Source organism: Rhyacophila brunnea, unplaced genomic scaffold (assembly GCF_057557595.1).
Source record: "Rhyacophila brunnea isolate RB1 unplaced genomic scaffold, BYU_Rbru_1.0 scaffold_22, whole genome shotgun sequence".
NCBI lineage: Eukaryota > Metazoa > Arthropoda > Insecta > Trichoptera > Rhyacophilidae > Rhyacophila > Rhyacophila brunnea.
This window is the reverse complement of record NW_028232882.1, coordinates 15845888-15866814: the sequence shown is the minus strand read 5'-3', so window position 1 is coordinate 15866814 and position 20927 is coordinate 15845888.

Sequence of the window (20927 nt, the reverse complement as noted above, 5' to 3'; positions counted from 1 at the left end):
AAATTACATAACTTCTTAAAAAAACGTGCCTTGTTAAATTTTCCACTTTTATTTGTAAAGGAATAGTTTTTGCAGAATTGTGTAAATACGTGGGTAGTCTTTTTCAATCTTCGTTGTTGTAATATTTTTCTTTTAATGTGTTTATATTATTATCACTTTTTATCTTTTTCGTCATGACCGTATGGCTACAGATCGTAACTCAATTGACTTTTTAATCTATTCATAATATTTAATATTCCACTTCAAATACATGTAATAATTTTATTGAACATACATAATTTGGAAACATATAGAAAACATAGGTAATTGTGCCGCAGATTTTATCTCAGACTACATATAGTACATTTTTTTTTTACGAAAACCATTTATTCCATGTAGACAATTACAATAAATACCTTTTTCTGTCGGCGCATAGGCTTTTCGATCCAGTAATTGTTAATTTAAAATTTGAAATTTTCGTACATTTTGATGCATCATTATCACAAACTAAGATTATATTAGGTAATATTAAGTTGGGGTAGGTTAGGTTATGTTTGGTTTGGTTTGGTCTAAATAGAAAGTTATAAAATCTCATGACGGCATCTGCGTGACATTTACCAAAACATAACTACCGATTACAGATAACGTGCTTTACCAATTTAGCCCATAAAATTATGATAAAATTTACTAATAGTAGTGATCTGACATAATATCTATGATCTAGGATAAGGTAGACAAATCGATACCTTAGTTCTATAGGGAAACAACTCAAAACACCTTGTTCTAAGATAATGGCGTTTGATTTTTTTTTACAAATTCTCATTTCAATGTTAAAGCCTTAATTTTTGAAGTAAGTGTGTTAATTTTTATTGAGTTCAAATAAACTTAGCAATGCACAATGAAATTTTTACAGTTTGACACGGATTTTCCCGTTTATAATTGAATTAATGATTAATCCCAGAAAGGGTTCTTTGATTTTATAACCCCTTGAAGAAATTTTTGATTATTTTGTTATTGAATAAAATTATAAAGAAAAGACTTTTCTACATCAAATGGTATTATTAACTTAAAACCTTGAAATTTTGAGTTGTTTTCCTAAAAAACTAGGGTATCAAAATGTACCTACTGCAAGTTGGTAACTAGCCTATATGATCTAAGACTTCACCAAAAGAAGAAGAAAATAACCTTTTATAAGCCAATAATTCAAAAATACTTACATCCACCTAATAGCCTGTTCATCCAAAATTTTCGAATGCGATTTTACGCCAGGTGGCGTGTAAAACGTGTAATTGCGTTCATGCAGATTTTGTATATAAGCATCTTGCTGAATCCGTACACAGAATGCCCCTTAAAACTGTATACATATTATACTTCAGCTAGGTATATTTTCTACGGTGCATGAAAATGTATAGAGTAGCAGAAGTGTAGTCAGAGAGAGATTGTTTTATATTATGTAACTATTACATTTTTATTTATATACTATTATAAGTAGCAATATTTGAATCATAAATATAGATTGTTTTCAATTGTATGTAACGTAATACATCCATATCAACTCGCGTAAAAAATAGATAGGTATGTTTAATTTTTGTTGTATGTAAATTTCATTTTGTAAGAATTTAATACCGCGCATAAGAATAAAATACCATACAATGGTTTCAAAACAGAAGAATAATATTTCAAGGCGGCCTGGTGTTCTTTTATTAATAAACAGCACCTAACATGGCCGTATGTTGGGCACGTAGCGTTATGGATGCGGTGCTGTATATGAGAGGCAGCACTCACTCATGTGCAGGTGTATTTAAAGTTTTCAAACATTTATTCAATGCTTTCTTTCAGGCATACCAGAGGTTTTCAAACACAATTCTGAATTAATTTTTAATGTAAAATAAAGCGGTATGAATTCTTTAGACCACTCGCAATGTATCTAAACTCTTTCAGGCGTATATAATGACACAAAGAACGAGGAGTATCTAGTGGAAATCAAACTCGCATCCATTAAATTAAGACCATATTTCACCAGTGGAATACTTAACTACAAGTCGTTGCGTTCATGCACCTGGTTTTATAGTGTCAACGATGATAATGCATTGAAGGCATGTCCAAGACGTCGAACGTGGGATGTATTTTAGTCGATCAAACTATAATATACCCATAGGAGGCGGCTCTCGTGGTGCAGTGCGTAAGGCGCTTGCCTTCCACCCGAGAGTTCTGGGTTCGATTCCCGGTCAGGACACAATATTTATATGTTTTCCTCAAAGCCTGGGTGTTTGTGATTGTTAAAAATTACTAACAACCACCTTGTACGAAAAAGCAAGGACATGGTTATTAATAATTCTATATAAAAAAAAATATATATATATACCCATAGGAATTTAGTCGTTAAATATTAAAAGCGTGTAAATTCAGTTGTAGTATTATAATATGATTTCAATAAGATTAGGGAAAGCAATAACCATTCCTATTTTTAGATCCTTAATAGTTCTTTAATAATATCTTAATAGTTCCTTAATAGAAAAGATGCAAATTCCTGCACTTAAAACTGAAGGCTAGTTTTATTTTACCGTCACGCAGTATGCTCTTTGTACTGTAAGATAAAAGTTTCATGATGAGTCCAATAAATGCCAAAATTAAGGTCGAGACTAATTATTATTTTTACGACGAATTTATTTGTAATATCGAATCATAAATATTGTTTAATTTGTAGTGCCTTAGTATTGTCAGTCAAATATACTACATTACAGACACATCTTACATAATATGCCTAATCTATTGCATTATCTATTATACATAATAACGAATCATAAAAAACTTCATAACGGATATAAAGGTCAAGATATGAGTCTGAAACTCTTTCAGGTTCAGTTTCTGATTTGTCTTAATCACATGTCAACTCATAGTCGTTTCTCTCGTCGTTTTCACTTTAACTATTGTTTATTACTACGAATAGACGCCATGGATTATAAGACGCACCCAGAATAATCCAGAAACATGAACATGGTTAGAATATGGGAATAGAACAACTGGGCGCCAGGAAAATTGGCCGCCGCACAGTCGAATGAAATAAATACACGTTCATTACGATTGTATACATAAACTAGACGAGAAATTTTAATCAGTTTCTTTCAACTAAGTTTTCATTTTCTCTTAACATAATGTTTTTTTTTATTGCTGGCTGATTGAGAATTATTGTCATACGCTTTATATAAAATAAAAAAACTCTCTTCTCGTTGGAACTTAAAGATATTATGCACAATCATATGCATAAATCATCATGCATATGAAAATTCTCACACAGAGTACTGGTACCTATAATTCACGAACGTCTATTTATTTTCGAATTTCATTCGATTGCGTGGCGCCCAGTTGTCCCGGCACCAAATCGTTCTAGACCCTTAAAATATGTATTCTATAATCAATGCAATATGGTAATAATATTTTGATGTTTGATAACGAACACACAAACAATGTTTCTAAAAGCCATAAAGTAATAAGTCTACCTTATAAATTGTGTAAATAATACTACAATAATTCATGAGATAAAGTAATTTATACCACACACGCACATTGGTCTCCGATCTACAATAGACTAAAAAAAATGACAAACTTTTCGGTAAAGTAATTTATCTTACAGCTTTTAAAGCTCTGACGTTTTGGCTGGCAGTATCCGCAAGTGTTTGTAGGTAGTTGAGTTAGCAAGTTTTATGTATGCCGTGGTTATTTGTTCACAAGATTTAGTAGAGATCCGAATACTTACATATAATATACACACAGGTATGGCTACAAGTAATATATACGACAATGACAGGGTTGGGGAATATTTTACAGTTAAAAAATATTCATGTATATTAATAAAATATTAACAATCGAGCTACTGAAGATCATATTTATTAAACTTACATAATATTATAACAACAAACTACGATCAATTTTTTTATAAACCTGCCATCGGTGATGCTAAATGGGAGGGCAATAATTCTGTTCATCCTAATCGCTTCGGATGTTGATAATGTGGGTTGGGTGGGTTACTGCCAAAAGTTGGTAAGTCGATAATTTAGGTATTTAGAGTTAACAACAGATAATGTGTCTATACATTATATATATGCTAGAAAAAAAATCAAGGTCGTCCGATATACCTAAAGAACATGCACATAAAGCTAAAAGAAAAATTACCATTATACCTGATTTTAGAGGGCACGTCAAACTTCAGATTACAATTACTACATAATATGATTTCGTGACTTACCAGCTTTTGGTAGTAAGTCTACGAATATATTCCACCAACGTGAGTATGACTATAATAGGTGGACGTTGTTTTATAAATTCTTAAAATAGGGTCTACTTAGCTCATTCAGTGTACTTTCGTGTATCTACTTAATAATTTTTGTATTTACTCTTCATACATGTTGTAAACGTCTTAATTTACAATTAGTAAAGTTCTTTGACCATGTCCGATCCTAATAGGATCATATAGGCCTCCACAGAGTAGAGGTTTGTACTTAAAAGTTTTTTTTTACGAGAAATGGATGTCAGCCATTTGCTCAACCTATTAGGTCTATACCCTGACTCACACACATATTATTGAAAAACAATATGTGTACTTGCCAGACTCAGGATTCGAGCCTGGGACCCACTCGCATGATAGTCTAACGCTTATGCCGCGCGGCCACCGTGGGCGTATAGTAAAGTTGACTATATGTAAAATAAATAAATTGTAATAATATTATATCTATAGGTATATCATATAATATAATAAATATTTAGTATCAAAACAGTAATTTATTCAATGACTCCCTGTGTATTGTCAGTATTTTCATATTATAAACATATCTATTTGCATAAAGGCGATAGAAGAAGGAGGAAAAACCTTAATATGTCTTGCCTGTTCTTCAAGTCAACCAGATTCTGGCATTCTTATATTATGTAGGTGTAGAGTATACACGGCAAAGCTATGTGATGCTGGTATAACCTGGAATGACGCATGAAGACTGGCAAGCGACAGGGATTCTTGGACATGGCTGAAGAAGCAGAAAGGTGGTAGACAACTGCACGGTAGACGTGCGACGTTCATGTACGATTGATTAAAACTATATGAGTCAAAGCCTGCCTATTAGTCACTCATGCACCAATCAGTAATTCAGAGTAGAAAGTGAATGGAGTAACTGATATATATGTTACTATTAAATATAAAATAATAAAATGTACGTCTCGTCTAGTATAATATTATGTCATTATTAGTCAACACTTTTACCCACTGCAGCCCGTGAAAAATTATGCAATAGAAAAATAATCGACCCTTCCTTCAAATAGATTATGCATCACATATCTAAATGAATCAACCAGTCAGAACAAATCATTTGCCTCTAATTGGACGAAAGTTAAAGATTCGTATATCCATAAAATATCTAAAATTATGCGATTAAATCATACATAATTAAATTTTAAAGATAAAAAATGGTTTTTTATTTATTATGGCTTGGTTAGGCTGGCTTAACATAAATTTAAAAAAAACTTACCAACACTATCTGCATTGTAATTTAATAATGACTGACAAAGTGTACACTGTTGGTTTGGATTAGGCAGGGCTTAATCAAATTAAAAATAACTAATCAGCACGCCAAATCTTAGGGGTACATTGGTACGACCGCGTTACAAACACCCGAGTTCGTGAGCAGACACAACAGCCTTCGGTGATTGAAGTTATCACGAAGAGAATATTTACGTGGCTGGGACACGTATTCCGGATGCCGCCAAAGAGTGCGGCATTTCGTACCCTTGTGGCACAGCATCAACCCTCCCTCACCCTGCAGCGGTGCTACAAAAGTGACCTACGTGCTGCAGGTCTGACATGGCGGGAGGCGCAGGAGTTGGCGATGGACCGAGGAAAGTGGCGCCAACTTGTGCTTGCCCTATACCTCAATGTTGGGACGTGACAGGGTATAAGAAGAAGAAAAAGAAGAAGAAGAGAAGAATCGGCACCATCTGTAATGTGTATTATTAGTTCAATAAAAATAAATAAGTATGGCCGACAAAGCTTAGTGTGCACTATTTATGTCAGATCTTAATAGTTTACCTCCATCCTTCGCCACTGTGGTATTCTTATAGAATATTATGGATTTTACGTATCTATGTAGATTGAAAATAAATAAAAAAGCTTTTTGATAAAACGTCAACATTAAAGGTTTAAGAAGCTCAATGACGCTATTCATTTATTTCAGTATGGAGTTTTTCTTAATTTAAAATGTGGTTCATATTTTTTAAACATTGATCGAATATTATACTTATTTTATATCAGTTAGTAATAATATTAGTTCTATATCAATAAACAAACAACAAACGTTACTTACTGTTGTAAATGGCAAAACAATCGCATGTCTAAAGTATTATAGGACACCAAACTTTCGATAGGGATATGGGAAAACTATGTAACATGTTATATTAGTATACCGGAAATTGTACAACCCTATAAAATGGTAAAGTTTTGAGTTAGAGAATGAGTTTGAATGACATTTACCTCAAAAATAATATATTATTATTACCACCGAAAGTTCAAGGTTTGCTAATTATTCTCGAATAATGTTTTGACATACGGATGTGATAGGAGTGACATATTTTAATGTAGGTATTATTAATATATTATCGTAACTATATATATAATAAGATTTTGGTAGTATAACGGTATAATGCTTAGAGTAGGATTATTATTATACTGACATTTAAAACGTGGTTTCAGTTAACTATACGTTTGATGAAAGGATCATGATAAGGTAGTATTCCAGACATAATTATTTAACTTAAAATAGTCATCATCAGAAACGCAACTGATTAGGGTAGATTTTTGCTTTCTAGAAAAACTTTTTCTTTATTTTTGACGTAGAATACGTTTCATTTATGGATGATAATTACGTTGGATATATGAGATTTCAAACAAGTACACTTGACTAATAATTAAGACATATTAAGATACTATAAAAGCCAATCGCAAGACAAATATCAGACGCTATCTACTAACTAACGATTGATTACATAAACAGGAATGGTTACGTGTAAATTGTACCTAAACATTTCACCGTGGTACAGTTTGCCGTGAGGTTTCTTATCGGAAAAAATGACCATATAATATACGGTCTCCAATTTTATTAGATTCAATAATATGAACATTAATTCAATTTTTATTGCTGATTTTGCCAAAATTTATGAATTCAAGAATGAAAACCTAACCTACCTACAAAATAATCCAGTTTCAAAACTTTCAAAATTTGTTTGCTGCTGGCTTCATGTAAAGTGTAAACCGACAAGAACCTTGTTTTACTTAGACATGAATTTTATGTCAGTAGGTACTATACGATCCAAAGAGGTTGGACGGTCTTTAGTATATGGCTATATATCTCCGATACAACATTTCACGGTGAAGCGTGATACGGTAAACTACACACGTACAAGTTTTCGGACATGAACAGTAATACGGTGTAGATAAGTGAAAAATACGCCTGTCTGCCAATTTCCTGGCCATAGCGCATATTCTACGCAACCAATCTCTACAACAGCTGTGATGTGTATATAATATTTGTATTGACGAGGTCTATCTATAATGGGAACATTTATAATAATCACATAAACTTAGATATCAATAATTATATACAATACAAGTTCCAAAAGTACCCTTAACTATGTCACAAAATAATCTCGTCAAATACGTTATGTCAAACGCCGTAAATTGAATAAAGCATGGTCTACAAAATTATAAAAGGTACCACGTACAGCAGTTTAACATGCTAAAAATAAATTACTTATAAAAAACTTAGCAATCCAGTATATTATATTCTATATTGCTACGTCCCTGACATGTCATAACTTACCGCAGATATTTTGAGCTTGTTTGATTCAGGCGTCAACTTCTTGACTTTGATGTAGCGTTTCAAATTCAAATTTATTTATTTTGGTAATCAAAGTATCGAACAGTTTATATTATTTTGACTACCTATGTTTAAAACTTTAAAATCAATCCTCAACTGTTTTGAGCTCTTGTTTATGATCCAGTTTTGTGTTTCTACTAGATATACGTATAACTTTTTGTTATGTTTTGTGACGTGACGATGTTCCATAATTTAAAGACATTTTACTCATTTATGTCATGCCGTTTTATAAGCACTTTAAAACTTTTTGAAAGGTAAACGTTTAGATTGACTATTGATCAAAAACAATTAAAAATAGTTAGAAATCGAGATAAATATAAATAGAAATAATGGAGAATTTTTCCTAACGGAGGATCATGTTGATGTATAAATTTGAAGGATAATGGTATACGTATATTATGTTTGATTTGTTTTTCCCTTATTGTTGTGATCTAAATTAGTTGAGTTTATTTAAAGTTAACAATGACAATACGACATTGATGACAAATGACGCGGGTATAATATAAATGGTATGGCGAGTCTGGTGTACAAATCAATTAACTCGCTCAACTCTGATAGGGTAATTGAATACAATGTATTCGTTTTCAGATGTGAATAAAAGTTAATCCGGTGAACTAGGTGAGCTAGATACTAAGCTGAGCTGAACTCAACGATAACTGAAGATCAAGCAGTGTTTTTATAGTAGTTGTCTCCATCTATGCCATCTACGACCAATAACGTTGTTGCCACCCGTGTCTGGAAATGTGTACGTATGTTGTTCGCCGTAACACTTCACCGTGTAATGTTGTATTGGAAATATTTGGTCGTATATTAAAGACCATCCAACCTCTTTGGGTTGTATAGTACTGAGATAAAATTAATGTCTAAATAAAACTCGGTTCTTGTCGGCTTACAGCATTCCAGCGGCAATTTTTTTTTTAAAACAGCCGATATACTGGATTATTTGTCAGGTTAGATTAGGTTTTCATTCATGAATTGATGAATTTTACCAAAATTGGCTATAAACATTGGCGCGGTTCTTGTCTGGCTTCCTGTAAACTGACTTGTACCTAAAACACAAAATGCATAATAAATACTACCGAAATACAAAGGAAAGACGGTAGATAATATGTATGTAATTAAAATATAAATACAGTACCTACAACGTGTATTTTTAAAATCGCGGATAAGAAAGCTCACGGAAAACTGTGCTACGGTGAAATGTAATACGTACAACTTACATGTAATCATTGCCACCTGGGTAGTGCTTTTTAATGCCCACGCATTGCGTATAGTTTTAAAAAATTACTATATTGTAATATAATATGATATTATAATTATTATCCATCGCGAAGGTAAGATTAGAATGCTTGCATTTTTTTCCGTTAGTAATGTGTTAAGTATAGTAACGTGTGACCCATTATAAATATTTAGGTACATGGGTCAATGAGAAATGGGACCAGTCTCAGGAAATAAAAACTAGAATTGAGATCGCAAGGAGCGCCTTTCTCAAAATGAGACGCCTCCTTAGCAATCGAGACCTTAACCTAGGTCTGAGACTGCGTATGGTACGTTATTATGTTCTCTCAATTTCTTTTCTATGGTATGGAAGTATGGACTCTAAACCAAGAGATGTCACGGAGACTTGAAGCTTTCTAAATGTGGCTGTACAGACGCATCCTAAAAATTCCTTGCACTGACCAGGTGACAAATGTTGAAGTTATCAATCGATTGGGGAAGGCCCGAGAAGTTCTACGTAGTATCAAAACCAAGAAACTACAGTAGATCGGCCACATTATGAGAGGACAAAAGTACAGCATTCCCCAACTTGTCATTCTAGAAAAGATCAACGGTAAGCGTAGCAGAGGACGGCGCCGCATTTTGTGGCTTAAGAACCTCCGTGATTGGTACGAGTGCAGCTCCACTAAACTGTTCCGGGTAGCAGACGATAAAGATAAGATCGCCTTGATGGTTGCCAACCTCCGCTAGGGGATGGCACAATAAGAAGAAGAATGGGTTTAAATTTGACGAATATCACAACAGGTATTTTGAAATCAATACGTAATAATATTTTATTTCCTTCGACCTTATAAGTTATGCGGAGGCTTCTTTTTCAGTGTACTACAATACTATATTTATCTTAGTCTCATCCTGTATCCGCATTTATTCATGTCTGTCCAATACTCCTTTCTTTCAGTTTTGAACTCCCAGGGTATTCAAATTCGATTTGACACTGTTCTTCTATCTCGTAAGATATATTTATTTGCCTTCCAATTTCCTGAATGTGATTTCTTTATTGTGTGTAATACGCTCATGTAGTATACAGTTCAGCGATTCTAATGTGACCCAATTTGATAAACGGTTAACGACTAATTAGCACCGTAAAAAAATCTCCACACTGTGAATCTTCACATGTGACGTCCTGTTTAATTTACCTTTTTTAATTATAGCTAATTGCGTATACCGTTTTTTAGGATATAAATAAATTTAAACAGATCCTTTTTAAAGATACTAAAATATATGGTGATAAAAAATTTATCCGAAATAATCTCAACAGTGGTTTATACAACAAATTTTAAGCTTCCAACTCGAAACCAATTACTCGAAAAGCCCTGTTTCAAAATTCGTACATTTTTATTCATTCAATTCCCTCACCGCACTTGTATTCTTATATTTGTTTTTTTTTTATGAAGGACCGAAAAAAATTTGGGATATTGAAAATTTGTCGCAGAATTTTTTTTTCAAGTTGTCCTTTAAAGAAGGAAGGAAAAAGTAAAGTTGTTGAACAATTCAAATCGATTCGGAATTGTTCCAGTATCCCAAAGCTCCGTGGAGTAAAGTATTCAGGTGACGATGTATTGTATATTGTGTAACCGCTATTTGTGAGAGAAACAATAGAAGAGAGATTAAATAAAACAAATTGTATACTTTAAACGAAAGTGTTCATTGACTAGTTTTTTGTATGTCTAGCAAGTCGTTACCAACACAACACATTTTGTTTTTGCTTCTTTATTTGCCTTTTGTCTATTAAATATAGATATTTTCACTGCTAACCTTTTATTTGACCTGTTAATTACAACATTTAAATAACTCGTCAATTATATCTAATGGTCAACGACTCCAAACGCGTCATTTGCGGTGTTAGCACTAAATGGGTAATAATCAAATATTTTGAAAACTACCAAACACTTAGGGCTATACTTCAATTGAGGTATGGTCTAAAAAGATCATGACTAGGCGATGCGCGGATTGTGCAAATGACGCGATCCGAACGAAATATAATTTTCATAAAAATTCAACATGCGTCCTTTTAATGTTATGACGTTTATTATTATATTCGTAATAATAATAGTATATTCATCGACATGTTTTCTTTTTCAAATACATGCGGAACATTTTTCATTCATCTTTGCACGATTTAAGAATATTTTCTTCCGACGCCATCACAAATCAAATTGACGTGCTCACACCTTGACTGTCAGTCTCCGATTGGCGATGACTGCGAAATTTCGTTCCACATACTGTTGAAAATTATTTGCCCTTTCACTTATGTATGCTCTTAAAAATATGAGCATTTATTGATTATAGACATATGCGATTTTTATAAACAATATTTATCATAAATAAATTATTATTACAGAATTGATCATCATAATTTATGACCCTACAACTTCCAAAACCTTTCCATCATTTTTTTCCAAGTACTTATCTTTTTTCCAAGACTACGCTAAGTCAAGGTATAACCATTATAAATTGATACTATAGTAACATAAATATCGACATAAAATATAACTAACGGCCTCAGTCAATATAGGATCAGACCGTGGCACGAAACTGTACATTTATATAGTGGTGCTAATTATTTCTCAGTATGTTAAACCGTTTCTAGAAAATGATGATTTTTTCATATTGAAATACATGGTAATATAACGTTAATTGATTTGTACAATTGAAAATCTTCATTGATTACTATAAGTAGGTTACCTCATTTCATTAAAAATTATCAATAACCAGGACTACCATCGTAACTTTTCAGTGCCGTGGTCTGGCTATATAAAAGTCAAACTTGGAGTGCAAGCACGTTAAGACTAAAAAATGTTGGAGAGATCCTCACATCAGATATGAATCACAGTGAGTACGTAGCTATTATTATTGGTAGATACCTTCATTTTGGTTTTTCAATATTAACACAATTTGATAAGCGCCTCAATTGTACATACTACAAGTTAGTTTCATCGTAATTAGGTAGGGTGCAGGTGGTTCAATTGATAAATCGTCAAATATATTTAATCTTATTTTCAAATATGTGTAGAGAGGAACGATCCCGGGATTTGTCAGCATTATTACGACAATGCAAAAATCAGCGAGTCATTCAACTATCGCAGACTTTGATAGGGTCGGCTATCTCGGGCTATGTCATCGCAATTTCCCAAGTGGAAACTACATCAAAAATGACTCTCGTAATTGGCCGAATATTCATGTATATAAATAAATATTGATGGGTTACCTCAGTCAGATCTCATTCTTTGTCCGTCCAGTACCTCAGGCCAGATTTAGTCGCATTGCTACATTGCACAGTAATCACCCCCACCGAGGCTCGGAACAGCATACTCTCTCACTACGCCCCGAAAGCATTCTCTCAACGTACCTGCGACTCAAGCATCCTTTCCACCGACTCTCAGACTGCTAACATCTCTCCTGTATCATTTTCTCTTATACCAACTGTATACCGTGACGCAGCAATAAACTCTAGCTCCTCCATTCATCTGAGAAAACTCCAACCAGTCTCTTTTCATCTGTACATCTGTCACCCCTAAATTGGTTTTCATCCCTTTACAACGAGACCACTAAATATGTATATTTAATTATTATGTACTCTCATTTATAAAATAACTTTATGTTTAATTTATAGCAAAGAATGATAATATAATATATTAAGGAAGTCTCTGTACAAGTATACATTACTCAACAAAACGTACATTTATTTTTAGAAATTTATGTTTATCAACCCAGTCGATTTTTATTTAACTTTCAAAGTTAACAAAATATTTCTCTCTACTAAAACTATCACAGTACCGAGTTGACAAAAGTAACGAGTAGATTGAGAGTGCTCGTTTATCATTTAGTTGTTCGATTTATTCTCATCGGACCAAAACCACGTGAGAAAAACATTAAAAAAACACTGCCGTATCTGGTAAGGAATAGTCTTGAGTTTATTTAACTACACAACATCGGTTAATATAATATATTAATTATATAGACTTGACAGTTTTCTTTTCGATTAATTAGAGTTTTTAAGTAATAAGGGAGCTATATAAAGGTCGGAATAAAACAATTTGGTAGCTAAGTCTGAATATTTTGTAGACTGTATAAAATATGTAAATGGTTATCTTACATATTTTATATTTTTAATTTAACTCTCAATAAAGTGATTATGTCACAAATCGTATGGCATATTATGCCAACTTATTGGAAACATACATCTTCCAGATTAAAATCATCTAATTCATGCCAGAAAAAATCATTCATCATGTTTCTGTAGCGTCATCCAATGACAGTAATTGCCAATTTCATTTTCCAAAAAATACGGTCCAATTTCACCCCCAGACCATAAACTACACCAAACTGTTTGTAAAAATGTTTCAAAAATAACATGTGGGTTTTTATTATTCGAAATGTGACAAGTATGCTTATTTAAAAAGCCATTTAAGCAAAAATTATCTTCATCGCTGAAGATGGTTTTTTGATGAAATAATGGGTCTGTTTGAAGTTGCTCTAAAGCCCAATCAGCAAAAATTTTTCGCAATAACTGATACTTTAGTTTAAGTTCTTATATTAACTGTATTTTATACGCCTTTAAATGAAATTCTTTACGAAGAATATTCCTTGTAGTGCCATAAGAAAGTCAAAGTTATTGAGAATGACATATAATTGATTGTTCTGGATTTTCATCCACACTAAGATTCACAACATCGATATTTTTAGCAGTACGTTTAAGTTTTCGAGACGGCTTGGTTTCTCAACATCATTATCTTTATATCACTCAAATTTTAGAACTGAATTACGAATAGTAAGTTCTGTAGGTCGATTATTTTGAGCATAGATTTTAATAGATGCATTATTGTTGTAATCAATTCTAACAATTTGTATACATTGTACAACTTTGTATTTTCCCATGACGATTTGCTAAACAATACTGAACACAATTGTCAATTTTGATGGGAATCAGAAAAAATGGCTGCCATGACGTTTTAAAATTCTATGGTACAATAAATTGATAACCTTACAAAATACTTTGGACGCTGAAGACGCACCTGGCGCGTAATGACCAGGCAGCCGATCGATGTAATTAACGTGCATTTTAAACGTGTCAATTAAAAAATCATTATCTAGTCAGCAGCGAATGAGTTAATCGAAAAAAAATGGTGACACTATTAAAATATAAAAAAAAATATTATCATTGCAAAAACAGACATTTGCAAAGTTTCCCAAATATATTAATTCACCAAGTTTATACTGTTATTAATAAAATAATTATAATTATATTATATGCGTTGACTAAATACCAATTTGATATGGTGTTATACCCACGGGGGTTAAACCACGATATATAAAACAGTAATACCCTTTTATAACACCTATTTTAGATTATTTTTTTATATATTTTTGACCATTGTCTATTATGGCTTGGTTTACGCAGAATTTTAAAAACTAAACAATACTATCTGCAATTTGAAGTCTTAGTTAAATGAAAACCAATACAGATGACTGACAATGTTTAGTATGGACTATTTATATCACATTTCAATAGCCTATCTCCACCCTTCGCCACTGGCAGAAAGTGACAATGAAAAAAGATGTCTGATAAACCGATAACGACTGTCAACAAAATGTTTACATAATAATGACATAATTTATTTGACAAATTCCTTAAGAATATCATCAAATAGGTTAAGTTGAAAAGTAATTCATAAATTTTCGTACACTCAAGGGGCCATAAAAACTTTTTGTGTACATAATAAATTTTTCAAGGCAGCAGCTTCTTTCTTTATTAAGATGAAAAATCTTAATGTGTTTTCCAATAAACTCGGCCATAAAACGGTTTTACTACCTAATGTAGTCGTTATTACGATGTTCATAATAATATTATTTTCTTTACATTATACCAGGTAAATCATGACTTCTACATTGTAATTATTTAGACGAATGTTTCATGGGTAACTAATTAATGATATTTATTTTTATTATGTCGGAAATCGGGACCTCGTTAGAAAAGTCGAAAAAAGTTTTTTTAATTTAGTTAAATTTAAAAACATTAGAAGAAGTTGTAGCAAGGTTTGCAATACGAATAATGAATTAAAAATGCTAGATATATTTTATACGATTTTTTATTCAATAAACTAGTAATAATGTATTTTTTTTCTTTTATTGTGTTAACTGTCAATTATTCATGGTGGAAATGCATTGTAATATTGATTTAATTTATTAAAACGTAACTGAAAGTTAAACGTCCCTCTAAGATGGACGAAACCCTTTCAGATTTATTTATTAAAAGTGGAATAAGTATTAAAAAAAATTGCGTTTTATTAAATTAAATCAAGAAATTATGTATTTTTTTTGACAATAGTTTAAAAAAATGGTTTTAAATGGAAAAAAATAGAAAAAGGGATTTAATATGTATCAAAATAACATATTCTTAAAGTGTGTCACACATGTAATTCTGAGTGGTATGATTGCTACACACGTCTAAATTTTAAGTAATTAATTCTCACAGTTATTTTTATGTGTTTATGGAAAAATGGTGTTAATCAGCAACTATAAAAATAATAAATACAAGTACTTAGGTATATTTTGAAAATAAAATACGATATAAAAAAGAAACAGACACTAAAATCAACTAATTACACCTGTCGCGCAAACACATAATTTCCTACTATTGAATTGCGAATCTTCTTTATTAGACGCTTCATAATAGTATGTAATTTGATTTAATGTGGTGACTTCTCCTTTTTTACGACTAATAATAAATTTCACACCTGTTTCACCATGCTCCACAATGTTTATCCTTTATTTAATATTATATTCGTTGTAAATTTTTCACGAGTAATTTTAAAGAAACAAAATTCTTACCTGTGATTCATATTTTATAATAATATTCAAATTTTTTATAAGTCAAACAATACCTATAAATATCAAAAAGCACTTTAAAACTCAATATACTATTGAGTACTATAGAGATATATACGATTAAATCTGATTATCCTAAGTAAAATGAGCTAGTTTTAATACATGTTCGTATTGATTAAATGATCCAAGTACTTCGAAGCTTCAATTTGTTTTAAATTATTTTGTGTAAGTCATACTAAAGCTATGGTTGATAGAACTACAATAATATTCTGTTAAGGCGAAGAAAGCTCCAGTAAGCCATAAATTTCTTTCATTGGTTGGTAGATTACTTTCTGATGGTTTATTTACGACCTTTCCGTGTTATAATTACCACTTTTCATTTAACGTTCGCTCTTTTAATAGAATAAATCCTGCACTATGTATGTAAGCTTAACTGATATGAGTGTTTACCGACAATTTAAATTGAATGGAAAAAGTCTTGACAAATAATCAAAAAAGGCCGATCTCGAATGTCAAAAAAAATATTTTACGAAATTTCTCGAGAAAATATCAATTAAATTTTCAAAGACATTGTCACCAGGCTAAGTTGGCAACCGTAACCGGAATTTAAAAAAAATATGTCTAGTTAAAAAAAGCCCTAGACTTTGATTATCAACGGAAATTCTTAAATTTTGTGATTGAAATATCTTTTGGCTGAAATAGCTAGGCTCGACTTTAAAAAAAAAAAATACTGTATAAATTTATTTTTTGGACGAAAAATCTAAAAAATGGGAAAAAATCGACAACAAGAGATAATTTTGTAAAAATGACGATTTCTCGATAATCCAAAGAAAAATATATTAATATAACTAAAACTGAAATGACAATACAGTCATCATCATTTATGGCACCACAACACTTGGCGGGTCTTGGTCTCCTTCAAAAGCTTCCTCTATACTGGATGAATCAGTGCTAACTCCAGTTGATTTCACGGAGCATTCATAAATCTCCTGTGGCGTAGTCCAGCCATCCAGGTTTTTTCTTATCGTAGTAGATTTTTGGGTTTCCACCGTGTGTCATTCTTCCTTCTTTCCTCGACGTTTCGGGTTCATTGCAGAGGCCATTATCAAGAGATGATATGTTTTAAGATGAAATGCAGTGTAGGTATATGAATGTAAACGTTGCTCTAAGAATGTCAAGAGGAATTCGATTAGCTAAGAGCAAACGTTGCTCAGAGTAATATTTCAATCGTTACGATCAAAGATACCGACTCGAATATTTGTTTTTGCTGATAGATTAAAGGATATTTCGCACAATTGGTAAAGGAGTTCATTGAAATCTATAGAAACCATGAAAATATTAATGATGGATTACGGTTAAAAACACGTCATGGCTTCCGGAAAGCCTCAAACATTATATAGGTTTTTTCTTGCCCTTGGAAGTTGCGTCCATAGCCCGGCTTGCTGGTATTTTTTCCAGCTTTCTATGCACGTGCCCGATCCAGCGACAATATACTAAAAATAAAAAACTTATTTATGATTGTGTACATCTCATATTGGATATATGTTGACTAATCCTTATTTTCCTGACACCACATATATTAAGTATAAGATGTAAAATAATTATAAGTCAGTAATTCTGAACTGTCACTTACTAAGGAAACCTGATAATATCACTCTACGTCTTGTTAAGTAGTCTAGCAAGACTCGCAAAGTGAAATAGAAGGTGGAGTTTTAATTACGTGGACACCCACAGCTTTTCCATTAAGTTAGCGCGAAAGCCTTTCATGGCGCACGGTCATACTTAATTCAGTGAAAAACCTTTTTACAAGCATATTTCCTGGTGCAGTAATATTTAACAAGCTTATTGCGTATATAACATTTGAAGAATTCCCCCTTGTATCTCCATTTCTTTGGAGTAATATAAAATTTTGCAACCTTGTATGTGATATACTAAACATATAGACTTTATGATAGCCATTACGCATATTTTAATACTAATATATTATTATTTATTATTGTTTTCGTTTTTGAAAAAAATATATTTAGTTTGCTTGGAAATTTTCTTTTTCAATTATGTTTGTTCAACTCGATTAATTCCTTTATCTCACAAAGGTGCATCCTCACTAATACATTTACAATAATCATATAATGTGAATGAGTTTTAACTATACATAGTGGAAGTTATATTTAAGAAGGTGAACCTAGAAACAATATTAAAACGGTGATGCCTTCCAGCTTTGAGTAACACTAACTATTTTAAATATGTTATAATTGTTTCTCAACACTTTAATCTTAGTAAAAGTCTTTATTCATTAAAATATTATATACCTACCACTATAAAAATATAGTTATTATTACAATTTAGGTGGGCAACCATTAATTATTGTTTTCATATAAAATCCAGTACGAATTATTTAAAAAAAATTAAATTTAATTGAGAAAATGTTATATGTATAGGTAATCATTATTCTGGCATATTTTTTTAAATGCGTAGTATTTCCGAGAATTTTTTCTAGAAATAAAAAAAGCCGTTTCTCCAAAATTTATGTGATACAGAATTTCTCAGAAAAGTTTGATATAATATGAAAGAAAAACAAAACAGTATTTTGTATCTTTACTGTACCCACGGGAAATGAACATAGTCATTAAATTTTAAGGTACGTAACTCCATTTTCTAATTAATAACGATTTACTATTTCAACATAATCATTTTATTAATTGTAAACAGATTTTTTTTAAATAAAAAAAAACTATTTATTTATTTAAACCGAGGAATATAAATTATATATTTATGAATTTCACAGCATGATATACATTAAAAACAACATTGAAGTAAGTGTCTATCTGTGATTTGGAAATATTTTCATTTTGATCAACGTTTTGATTACACCATAATTATGATTCATTTTTTGTCTATATTTTAATGTCTTACTGGATTGAGTTTCATTATTGAGAATGGACGTCACAGAAATTATAGAGTATGAAAACAATCTCATTTAATTTTCAGTAATTCTGCACTGATTCGACTATTGTTAGTCCATTTCTTGATCATTTTACTCCACCTGGATAGTGCATACCCGCATTACCTCTTTTCTTTTATGACAGCAGAGATAACCTTTCTCTCCAGACTGCTTAGATATAAATCAGATATCATTTATTCTCAAGTTAATTTTATACTGAATTATTAATATTATGAAATCAGTTTTGTCTTTTTATTTTTATTTGAGGGTCATTCATTATATATTATTATCTACCCAAATATACAAAAGAAAACGAATTATAACATTTTTTTATTAATGTTTTTTTAAATAGTCCCTTAAGAGTTAAATGTACTTTGTCTACTAATTCTCATGCAATTAAGATAAATCAATTAATTGAACTGGCGTTTACATAGTAGAAGATTTTTGAAACATAGTTATTTTTTAAAATTCTACTTTAAATGAATCATTTAGGTTGACAGCTGTATTGGGCTATAAACTCATCTTTGGAACGGTCTACTATAATTACAGTTTAAAGTTCGAATAATGGGTTTCCAATCTCGGATATTTTTTATTTTATATAATTATACCTATATAAAGTATATATATATAATTATTATATTCTTCTTCTTCCACGGCGCTACATCCCGGGGTGGGATTTGACCTCCTCCACAACCGCTCTCCACTCACTCCGGTCTCTCGCCACACTTCTCCAGTTACCGGGTCTTCCTATATGAAGCCAGTCCGCTTCTACAGCGTCAGCCTATCTCATTCTTGGACGGCCTCTGGGTCTCTTCCGTTGGGGTAGCCACTTTGTCATGCTCCTTGGCGCTCTAACTTTATTATTATATTATATACTTTTAATACTAAAACAGATCATTAGGCCCAATTAAATAAAATTAGTGCAGTGAAACAGTAAATTAGTAATGCAATGATACGATCACAAACGCACAGGCTTTGAATAAATCGCATAAATATATTGTGACCGGTAATCGAACCCGGAGCCCTCGGATAAAAGAGCTGCGCCTTACGCACTGAACTACAAGGGCCACATTAAACTATTCTGATAAAGCGAGAGAGTATATCTCATTATCATAATGTCCGTCTTTCCCTTTTTTTCGTTCGCAACAGTGAGGTATGTAGCATCTTTTATCTTTTTTAATTAAAAAAAACTTAAAAAAAATAAATGACTAATACTCAGGGGTAGCAAACGAGATAACTGTAATATATTGTTATTTATCATTAAAATTACAGGTAGGTATACTGTACGTGTTGATTAAATAATAATTTTTGAATATGGTTAATACCACGGACTAAAATACAAGCATATATTATATTTACTTAGGTCACGTTAATAATGATCCTGTTTTATGGTGAAATTATATATATTTCATTTATAATCCTAAACAATTAATTTCTAGGATAGAAAAGAATATGATAAAATAATGGCATATACATATCGACTGTTAAAATGAAAAGGACTTAACCCACACAAATCAAATTTTACAGAAGGCATATAAAGTTTTTCTTACGATATTCGGTCAATTTTAAAATATCGAATAGAACTTAATGAAAATAATTATTTTGGTTTTTTATATTCCCAAATTGATATTAAGTATTGATGTAAAAACCAATAAACTAGATCGTTAAATCTTTTTTCCCATTTCACTTCGTTCTTTTAAAAAAATAAGCTAAATATAGATAATAATTCGGCATTTGGACACAACGTTTGTTTAGTTTTATTCGATATTATTATCCAATAAAACCTATTTTGAAAAAAATAAGAGATACATCCTTTTTACTTTCTATAGTCGATATTATTTTATATAAAGTCTTGAATACATAGGCCCTTAAGATAACCCACAATCTAATTATTTTAACATGGCATGTATGTCCTTAACATAATATTGGTTGTTACTGTGTCATGTAATTTTTACGAGGTTATTTATCAAAAAAAAATGGTTTGT